The sequence below is a fragment of the Somniosus microcephalus genome, chromosome 2 (assembly GCF_052327205.1).
Source record: "Somniosus microcephalus isolate GS21.2 chromosome 2, FLI_Smic_1.0, whole genome shotgun sequence".
In the NCBI taxonomy this organism is placed as follows: domain Eukaryota; kingdom Metazoa; phylum Chordata; class Chondrichthyes; order Squaliformes; family Somniosidae; genus Somniosus; species Somniosus microcephalus.
The window spans coordinates 385100665-385111606 of NC_140988.1; the positions used below are offsets into that span (position 1 = coordinate 385100665).

General features: G+C 51.2%; 1 protein-coding gene across 1 annotated transcript in view; it reads left to right on the forward strand.

Annotated features, from left to right (window-relative positions):
* The first annotated feature begins 10347 nt into the window (after positions 1-10347).
* The window catches only part of LOC147123831 (lysyl oxidase homolog 3B-like), a 72776-nt gene continuing 72181 nt past the window's right edge, over positions 10348-10942 (forward strand). Inside the window, exon 1 of the mRNA XM_085967351.1 lies at positions 10348-10667. The gene's annotated coding sequence lies outside the window, so the exon portion shown is untranslated. The remainder of the gene's footprint in view (positions 10668-10942) is intronic.

The window sequence follows — 10942 nt, forward strand, 5'->3', positions numbered from 1 at the left end:
TATGTCCTCTAGTTCTGTTCTCACCCGCCAAGGGAAACATTCCTTCTGCATCCAGTCTGTCTAGACCTGTCAGAATTTTATACACTTCTATGAGGTCCCCTCTCAATCTTCTAAACTCCAGTGTGTACATCCCTAAACTACATAGTCTCTCCTCATAGGTCATTCCCGCCATTCCTGGTATCAGCCTGGTGAATCGCCGCTGCACCCCCTCCATGGCAAGAACATCCTTCCTCAGATGAGGCGACCAAAACTGTACACAGTACTCGAGGTGTGGTCTCACCAGTGCCCTGTACAGCTGCAGCAAGGTATCCCTGTTCCTGTATTCTAACCCTTTTGCTATGAAGGCCAGCATACCGTTTGCCTTCTTGACCGCCTGTTGCACCTGCATGCTCGCCTTCAGTGACTGGTGTACAAGAACACCCAGGTCTCTCTGTACTTCCCCCTCTCCCAATCTATTGCCATTTAAATAATAATTTGCCCTCCCGTTCCTGCACCCAAGGTGGATAACTTCGCACTTGTCCACATTATAGTGCATCTGCCATTTATCCGCCCAATCGCCCAGTCTGTCCAAATCGCTCTGGAGCTTCCTGGTCTCTTCCTCTGAGCCCACCCCCCCTCCTAGTTTAGTGTCGTCTGCAAATTTGGAAATGCTGCATCCGACTCCCTGATCCAGGTCATTAATGTAAATTGTGAACAGCTGGGGGCCCAGGACAGATCCCTGTGGTACCCCACTTGTTACTGCCTGCCATTCAGAAAATGAGCCGTTTATTCCAACTCTCTGTTTTCTATCTGACAGCCAGTTCCCTATCCACGCCAAAACTTTCCCCTTTATCCCATGAGCCTCAATTTTCCATGCTAATCTTTTATGTGGGACCTTATCGAAGGCCTTTTGGAAGTCCAGGTACACCACATCTACTGGCTCTCCCCCATCTATTCTACCAGTTACTCCCTCAAAAAATTCCAATAGATTAGTCAAGCACGATTTACCCTTTGTAAATCCATGTTGACTCTGTCCTATCCTGTCCCCATTTGCTAAGTGCTCCGCTATTTCATCCTTAATGATGGACTCCAGCATTTTGCCCACAACTGATGTAAGGCTTACAGGTCTGTAATTACCTGCTTTTTCCCTACCCCCCTTTTTGAATAGTGGGGTAACGTTAGCTACCCTCCAATCCATCGGTACTGTTCCCGAGTCTAATGAATTCTGAAAAATCATCCTTAGTGCATCCGCTATCTCTAGGGCCACCTCCTTCAGTACCCTAGGATGCATGTTATCAGGCCCTGGGGATTTGTCCACCTTCAATCCCTTTAGCTTCCTTAACACCATATCCTTAGAGATATTGATTTGCGTCAGTTCCTCCTTTGCCAATGTCCCTATTTTTCCCGATATCCCAGGGAGGTTTTTTGTGTCTTCCTTCGTAAAGACTGACCCAAAGTATGCATTTAGTTGATCTGCCATTTCCTTATTTCCCATTATATATTCCCCCGTATCTGACTGCAATGGACCAACTTTGGTTTTCACCAGTCTTTTCCTTTTGATATACTTATAAAAGCTTTTGGAGTTAGTTTTTATATTTTCCGCCAGCTTGTTTTCGTAAGCTATTTTGCCCCTCTTGATTATGCCCTTTGCCCTCCTTTGCTCTATCTTAAACTGTTCCCAATCTTCCGCTCTGGCGCTTTTTTTGGCTATTTTATACGCCCTATCTTTGGATTTTATGCTGTCTCTAATTTCCCCTGTTATCCACGGTTGAGTCACCTTTTTAGATTTCCTTTTATGCCAGATTGGTATAAACAATTTTTGCAATTTTGTCATTCTATCTTTAAATGTTTGCCATTGTTTATCTACCTCCAGTCCTCCCAGGAACGTTGTCCACTCAGACCTACTCAGTTCCCGTCTCATGGCATCATAATTCCCCTTGTTTAAATTCAGGACCTTAGTCTCTGAGTCAATTTCTTCGCTCTCCATTTCGAGTGAGAAATCGATCATGTTATGATCGCTCTGACCCAAGGGTCCCCGTACAACAAGATTACTGATTAGTCCCTTCTCATTGCACAGTACCCAGTCCAATATAGCCTGTTCCCGAGTTGGTTCCTCGACATATTGATCCAGATAACCATCCCTCAAACACTCAAGGAATTCCTCCTCCTCATTATTTTTACTGATTAGGCTAGTCCAATCTATATGTAAGTTAAAGTCACCTATGATGACAGCTGTGCTCTTATTGCACGCTTCTCTAATTTCCCTCGTGATGCCCTCCCTAACCTCTATTTTACTATTTGGAGGCCTATATACCACTCCTATTAATGTTTTTCGCCCCTCGCTATTTCTTAGCTCCACCCATATAGATTCTGTATTAACTGAGTTAATATCCTTCCTTTCAATTGCATTTATCCCCTCTTTTACTAGCAATGCTACCCCTCCTCCCTTTCTTTTTTGTCGATCCTTCCTAAATACTGAATACCCCTGTATGTTAAGCTCCCAGCCCTGCTCACCCTGCAACCATGTTTCCGTAATCCCAATTAGATCATAATTATTAACCTCTATTTCCACAGCTAATTCATCTACCTTGTTCCTGATGCTTCTCGCATTAAGGTATAAAACCCTCAGGCTTTTTTTATGCTCACATTTTTTATGAATTAGTTTGGCCCTTTGTTTTTTGTTCCTCACCCTTTTATCATTTATTTCTGTCTGCCTTTCACTTTCCTCTATTTCACTACATAGGTTTCTAGCCCCCTGCCATACTAGTTTAAATGCTCCCGAACTGCTTTATCAAAAATTACCCCGAGAACATCAGTTCCATCTCTGCACAGGTGTAGACCGTCCCTTTTGTATAGGTCACACCTACCACAAAACTGGTTCCAATGCCTCAAAAATTTAAAACCCTCCCTCTTACACCACTGCTCAAGCCACGTATTTAGCCTAACTATCCTGTTCTCTGTACTCTTACTAGCACGTGGCACTGGTAGTAATCCAGAGATTACTACCTTCGAGGTCCTACTTTTTAGTTTGGCTCCTAACTCCCTAAATTCTACTTGTAGGACCTCTTCCCTTTTTTTAGCTACGTCGTTGGTACCAACATGTATCACGACAACTGGCTGTTCCCCCTCCCCCTCCAGAATGTTCTGCACCCGCGCCGAGACATCCTTGACCCTTGCACCAGGGAGGCAACATACCATCCTGGAGTCTCGGTCGCGACCACAGAAACCCCTATCTATTCCCCTTACAATCGAATCCCCTATTACTATAGCCCTGCCACTCTTTTTCCCTCCCTTCTTTGCAACAGAGCCAGTCATGGTGCCATGAGCCTGGCTGCTGGTGCCTTCCCCCGATGTGTCACCCCCCTCGACAACAGTACCTAAGGCGGTGAACCTGTTGCTAAGGGAGACAACCCCAGGGGATTTCTGCACTACCTTCCTGCCCTTGCTCTGCCTTTTGGTCACCCATGTACTGTCTACGCTGGCCTTAACCTGCGGTGTGACCAACTCACTAAATGTGCTATCCACACCCCTCTCAGAATCGTGGATGCTCCAAAGTGAGTCCACCTGCAGCTCAAGGGCCGTCATGCGGTCCCACATGAGCTGCAGCTGGACACACTTCCTGCACACATAGTCGTCAGGGACACAGGAAGCGTCCCTGATTTCCCACATGTTACAGGAGGAGCATGACACAGGTCCGAGCTCTACTGCCATGACTTAACCCTTATATTACTTTTAATTTTCTAGTTTTAGTTTATTTATCGACTTTTGTTTTCCCGAAGCTTACTTAGACCAATGTATACTGTACTCCTCTTATTCCTTTTTAAACTAACCAAATCCCACTAGTTTTGGTTTTACTTTCTAGGAAGGTTTGAGGAAAGTACTTACCAGTTAGTCTTACCTCCCTGGTCTTTCGCTGACTTCCCGGTCTTGTGTCCCCTTGGTCCTACGCCGACTTCCCGCTCCTCCCGGTTCCTGCCCTGCTGAAAAGAAACTGAGACCAAAAAATTTGTGACCTCTGTTTTTAGACAGCTGCTAAAAGACTACTAGGTTAGAGGAGGGGGGCGGTGGGGGTTCCTACTCTGTAGGAACTCGGGTTTAAGCCACCACCCTCCTTAAATACCTTTCACCTGGGTGCTTCCCACCAGGTCCGCTTCTGAAAAAAAGCTCAAGAGCTGGACTTCCGCCTCAGCTGTTTTTTAAATGGCCCCGAGTCTCGCCGACTGCTGCCTCTCCGCTCCGCTCTCCCGAACTGGTCGGGCCTCTGCCTTCGCGCCGGTTTTTAAGCCGGGCTCCTCCTCCGCTGCTGCTCTCTCCCGAACACCTCCCAGGCTCCGTGCTCCGACTGCTCTCAGGCCTCGCTGCTCTCCGGTTTTTATACCGGCTCCTCACCTCCCAGGCTCCGTGCTCCGACTGCTCTCAGGCCTCGCTGCTCTCCGGTTTTTATACCGGCTCCTCACCTCCCAGGCTCCGTGCTCCGACTGCTCTCAGGCCTCGCTGCTCTCCGGTTTTTATACCGGCTCCTCACCTCCCAGGCTCCGTGCTCCGACTGCTCTCAGGCCTCGCTGCTCTCCGGTTTTTATACCGGCTCCTCACCTCCCAGGCTCCGTGCTCCGACTGCTCTCAGGCCTCGCTGCTCTCCGGTTTTTATACCGGCTCCTCACCTCCCAGGCTCCGTGCTCCGACTGCTCTCAGGCCTCGCTGCTCTCCGGTTTTTATACCGGCTCCTCACCTCCCAGGCTCCGTGCTCCGACTGCTCTCAGGCCTCGCTGCTCTCCGGTTTTTATACCGGCTCCTCACCTCCCAGGCTCCGTGCTCCGACTGCTCTCAGGCCTCGCTGCTCTCCGGTTTTTATACCGGCTCCTCACCTCCCAGGCTCCGTGCTCCGACTGCTCTCAGGCCTCGCTGCTCTCCGGTTTTTATACCGGCTCCTCACCTCCCAGGCTCCGTGCTCCGACTCTTATGTGGCTCGTTGTCAAATTTTGTCTGATAACGCTCCTGTGAAGCACCTTGGGACGTTTTATTACATTGAAGGTGCTATATAAATACAAACTATTGTTGTTGTTAAGTGGGGAGTTGCAGAATTTTGACTCAGCAACGATGAAGGAACGGCGATATATGTCCAAGTCTGGATGCCGTGTGACCTGGAGGGGAGCTTGGAGCTGATGGTGTTCCCATGACATTGCTGCCCTTGTTCTTCTAGGTGGGGGGTGGAGGTTGCGGGGGGGGGGTTGCGGGGGGGTGGAGGTTGCGGGGGGGGTGGGGGTGGAAGGGGGGGTGGGGGTGGAGGGGAGTTGGGTGGGGGTTGTGGGGGGGTGGGGGTTGCAGGGGTTTGCGGGGGGGTGGAGGTTGCGGGGGTGGAGGTTGCGGGGAGGGTGGGTGGGGGTTGCGGGGGGGTGGAGGGAGGGGTGGAGGTTGCGGGGGGGTGGGGGTTGCGGGGGGGTGGAGGCTGTGGGGGGCCTGGGGGTTGTGGGGGGGGGTGGAGGTTGCGGGGGGGTGGAGATTTTGGGGGGGTGGAGGTTGCGGGGGGGGGTGGAGGTTGCAGGGGGGTGGGTGGGGGTTGCGGGGGGGTGGAGGTTGCGGGGGGTGGAGGTTGCGGGGGGGTGGGTGGGGGTTGCGGGGGGAGGTGCTGTTGAAGTTGCTGCAGTGCATCTTGTGGACCGTACATACAGCGGCCGTGGTGCACTGGTGGGGATGGGGATAGAGCCTGTTGTTCTGCTCTGGACGGTGTTGAAGGGCTGTTGTTGAGTCTGCACCATCCAAGCGAGCAGGGACAATTCCAGGACACTGCTGGCATGGACCTGGCTCGGGTAGCCGCCCTCCTTCCCCATTCCCCGCACCCCCTCCAGCACAGGGCCCCTCGGCTCCAGCAGACGTTTCTGAGCTGCCACAGATGCGCATCGTGCAACGTTTAAATATTGAGTTGAGCAAACTTTCGTGATATCAAGGCACAAGCAGCGGTGCTGGTCGCTCGGCACTAGGACCATGTTATCATTCCCTCTATCTCCCATATCCCCACGCCCCCCCAATCACCTTTTCTTCCGAAGGCACTGACTCGTGAGAGCTTTATTTGCTGGTGACCTGCCCACCGGGTCTCACTTAGGGCGGCGATGTCTATGTCAAAACGTCTGAGTTCCCGGGCAACGATAGCAGTACGGCGTCCCGGTCTGTCGCTGTTGGGGTTGTCCATGAAGGTCCTGATGTTCCAGGTCCCGAACTTCATTTTAAAGGGTGGAATTCTTTTAACGTGGGGTGGCCGTTGCACACCAGCTACCACACGGGCTTGACAGAGCAAGGTCTTGGTCCAATGGCAAGGGGATCCAAGATGATTGGAGACCAGGCTCTGCTCCATCGGCCTAGCACACACACACAAACATACTGCTACTGTCCTCCCTCCTTCCCGCAGGTCCTCTCTGCCTGGGTTTCGGTGGGCAGGGGAAGGCCAGCTCAAGGAGCAAGGCGGTGGTTACACCTTTTTCTGGAAAGGCGAACCTGAAGAAGAACGCCGCCTCCATGGGGTAGGCTTCGCCATAAAAAATGAGCTAGTTGAACGTCTCAGAGACTCCCCTTGTGGAATACAACGAACGCCTCATGACTCTATGGCTCCCCCTAGCCCGGAACCAGTGCGCTACGGTCATCAGTGCGTACGCCCCAACACTGGAAATCACAGGGGAGACCAAAGAGGAATTCTACTCCAGCCTCCAACAATCCCTGTCCCGATTCCCTTTTGGGCGACAAACTGATCCTCCTTGGCGACTTCAACGCCAGAGTTGGAAAGGACACAGACCTCTGGGGAGGTGTGATCAGCAGAGAGTAGGTAGGGAAAGCCAACTCCAACGGTACCCTCCTCCTGACGAAATGCTTAGAACATGGCCTTGTCATAACCAACACCTTGCTACGCCAGAGAGACAAGTACAAGACTTCATGGCAACACCCTCGCTCCAAGCACTGGCATCTGCTGGACTACGTCATCGTCCGAGCAAGGGACTGCAAGGACGTCCACATCACCCGCGCCATGACAGGAGCTGACGACTGCTAGACAGACCACCACCTAATCCGCTCTGTCATCGCCATCAACGTAGCCCCAAAACAGCGGTGGCAACAGAAGCAACGCAGGAAAATCAATGCTAGAGCACTCAAAGACCCCGCTAAGAAAGCCCTATTCAGCCTGTGCCTCACAAACAACCTGACGACTCCCAGTGATGCAGAGACACAGAGTGCCCACAGCGTCTGGTCTGCACTCAAGGCCTCCATAATCAGCACCTGTGAAGAGACGCTCAGTCACTCGACCAGGAAACACCAAGACTGGTTCGATGAGAATGACCAGGAGATCCAGGAGCTAATAAGCCACAAGCGCAAGGCATTCCTGATCTGGAAACAGCAACAGAACTCGAGAGCAAGAAAGCAGCTCATTCAGTGCCTGCTGGAAGGAGCACTTCAAAGATCTCCTTAACCGAGACCCTGTCTTCGACGCGAGAGTCCTCAACTTCATCCCGCAACATGCTACCCGCCACCACCTCAGCACAACCCCAGCCCGGCATGAGGTTGAAAAGGCCATCCGACAACTGAAGAACAACAAGGCCTCAGGAGCAGATGGAATCCCCACCGAGGCGCTAAAACATGGCAGAGAAGCACTATTTGCACGAATTCATGAACTCATTTCTCTTATCTGGAAGGAGGAGAGCATGCCAGGGGATCTCAGAGATGCCGTAATTGTGTCCATCTTCAAGAAAGGTGACAAGTCCGATTGCGGTAATTAGAGGAGTTTCTCTGCTGTCTGCCACAGGGAAAGTCATCGCAAGAATCCTCCTCAATCGCCTTCTCCCAGTGGCTGAAGAGCTCCTCCCAGAGTCGCAATGCGGATTGCGCCCACTAAGGGGCACAATGGACATGATCTTCACCGCGCGTCAACTACAAGAGAAATGCAGGGAACAGCACCAACCACTGTACATGGCCTTCTTTGACTTCACAAAGGCCTTCGACACCATCAACCATGAGGGATTATGGAGTGTCTTCCTCAAATTTGGCTGCCCTCAAAAGTTTGTCACCATCCTCCGCCTGCTTCACGATGACATGCAAGCCATGATCCTGACCAATGGATCCACCACAGTCCCAAATCACGTACGGACCGGGGTCAAGCAAGGCTGTGTCATCGCACCAACGCTCTTCTCGATCTTCCTGGCTGCAATGCTCCATCTCACCCTCAGTAAGCTCCCCGCTGGAGTGGAGTTAATCCACAGAACAAACGGGAAACTGTTCAACCTCCGTCACCTCCAGTCCAGATCCAAGGTCATCCCATCCTCTGCCATCAAATTATAGTATGCAGACGACGCTTGCATCTGCGCACGCTCTGAGGCCGAACTCCAAACCATCGTCAACACCTTCACCGAAGCATACGAGAGCATGGACCTTACACTAAACATCTGTAAGACAAAGGTCCTCTACCAACCTGCCCTCGCCACACAGTACTGCACCACGAATATCAAAATCCATGACGAGGCCTTGGACAACGTGGACCACTTTCCATACCTCGGGAGCCTACTGTCAACAAGGGCAGACGTCGATGACGAAGTCCAACACCGCCTTCAGTGTGCTAGTGCAGCCTTCGGTCGCCTGAGGAAGAGAGTGTTTATAGAGAAGGACCTCAAACCTGGCACTAAGCTCATGGTCTACAGAGCAGCAGTGATACCCACCCTCCTGTATGCCTCAGAGACATGGACCATGTACAGCAGGCACCTCAAAGCACTGGAGAGGTACCACCAACGCTGCCTCCGTAAGATCCTGCAAATCCATTGGCAGGATAGGTGCACCAACGTCAGTGTTATCGCTCAGGCCAACATCCCCAGCATTGAAGCTTTGACCACGCTCGATCAGCTCCGATGGATGGGTCACATTGTCCGCATGCCCGATACGAGACTCGCAAAACAAGCGCTCTACTTGGAGCTCCGACACGGCAAGAGAGCCCCAGGTGGGCAGAGGAAACGCTTCAAGGACACCCTCAAAGCCTCCTTGAAAAAGTGCAACATCCCCACCGACACCTGGGAATCCCTGGCCCAAGACCACACAAAGTGGAGGAGAAGCATCCGGGAAGGCGCCAAACTTCTCGAGTCTCTTCGCCGGGAGCAAGCGGAAGCCAAGTGCAGGCAGCGCAAGGAGCGCACGTCAACCCAAGCACCCCGCCCACCCGCCCCTTCAACCACCGTCTGCCCCACCTGTGACAGAGACTGTAGGTCCCGCATTGGACTCATCAGTCACCTGAGAACTCATTTTTAGTGTGGAAGCAAGTCATCCTCGGTTCCGAGGGACTGCCTAAGAAGAGAAGACGAATTTGCTGGTCACCCTATCCTCGGCCATTTCACATCCTCGGAACGTTCCAAAGCGCTTCACAAGAAGGGCAGCAATATCATGGGAACACCACCACTTCCTTGTTCCCCTCCAAGTCACACACCATTCTGACTTGGAAATATATCGGCCGATCCTTCAGCGTCGCTGGGTCAAAATCCTGGAACTCCCTCCCTAACAGCACTGTGGGAGTACCTTCACCACACGGACTGCAGCGGTTCAAGAAGGCGGCTCACCACCACCTTCTTACGGGCAACTAGGGATGGGCAATAAACGCTGGCTTTGCCAGCGATGCCCACATCCCGGGAATGAATTTTTTTTAAAACACCCAATGAATTACTTTAGAAGCATCACTGCTGTGGGCAAAAGCAGTGGTCCAAAGATGTGCGGGTTAGGTTGATTGGCTATGATAAATTGACCCTTAGTGTTAGGGGGATTAAATACGTGGGGTTACAGGGATAGGGTGGGATATGTGTTGGTGTAGGGGTTACGGGGATCGGGTGGGATATGTGTTGGTGCAGGCTCGATGGGCCGAAATGGCCTCTATCTGCACTGTGGGGTTTCTGTGTTTCTGTGAAAAGCGGCAGCCTACAAGCACACAGCAAGATCCCACGGGAGGGGTCCTCGGTTCAACGTCTCACAGAATCTTAAAGCACAGAAGGAGGCCATTCAGCTGGCTCTTTGAGAGAGCTCTCCAATTAGTCCCAGTCCCCCTGCCCTTTCCCCAGAGCCCTGCACATATCTCCTTCTCAAGTATTTATCCAATTCTCTTTTGAAAGTTCCCATTGAATCTGCTCCCACTTTCAGGCAGCAAGTTCCAGATCACAACAACTGGCTGAGTAAAAACAATTCTCCTCATCTCCCCTCTGGTTCTTTTGCCAATTGTCTTAAATCTGTGTCCTCTGTTTACCGATTTGCTGGCACTGCAAACAGTTTCTCCCTATCGACTCTTATCAAAACCCCTTAAGTCAGGTTAATGATTTCTCCAGACTCCACTCGTTCCCCCACAGGAGGTCTCAATGGAAAGTGCTTCGCCGCCCGTTCCCCGAGTGTTCGGTCTTTCTCTGAGCGCAATGTCAATTTAAAGCAATATACTAGAGTTGTAGAATCAAAAAAAATAACTTTAATTTCCGCCCCCTCCTCCTCATTTTTGAATATTTACCCTCTCTGCCCTCCTCTGGGCCGCCCACTTGTGTGAGTTCTGCCCTCACAATCCTGACAGCAATCATCCTGAGCGGACAGAAAAATGTGAGATCTGAGAGAGAGAGTTGAAGTCAGACAGGGCAGGTTGGGGACCAGGAGAAAGTTTGGGAAAGTTTGGAAAAGTTTGGAAAAGTTTCTCAAGTCTGGTAAGATATTAACACAAGTATTTTTCTCAGCTATAACTATTCTAAATGACTTCGAAACTGCTCACGGACGCATGCCGTTTAATCCTTTTCCCTTTTAAGGAGAGTTCTTTTTGCGAACTGTTTATTTATTTCAGTCCAGTTCAGACTCAAGGGTCAGAATGGAAATTTTAACATGTATCGGATTTTAACCCGGGTCGTTGCGAGTCATTACTGGGTGTTATTTTTTTATTAATGATTGGTGGCCAGGGAGGGTGTTGTTTCAGACAGATTCAGAT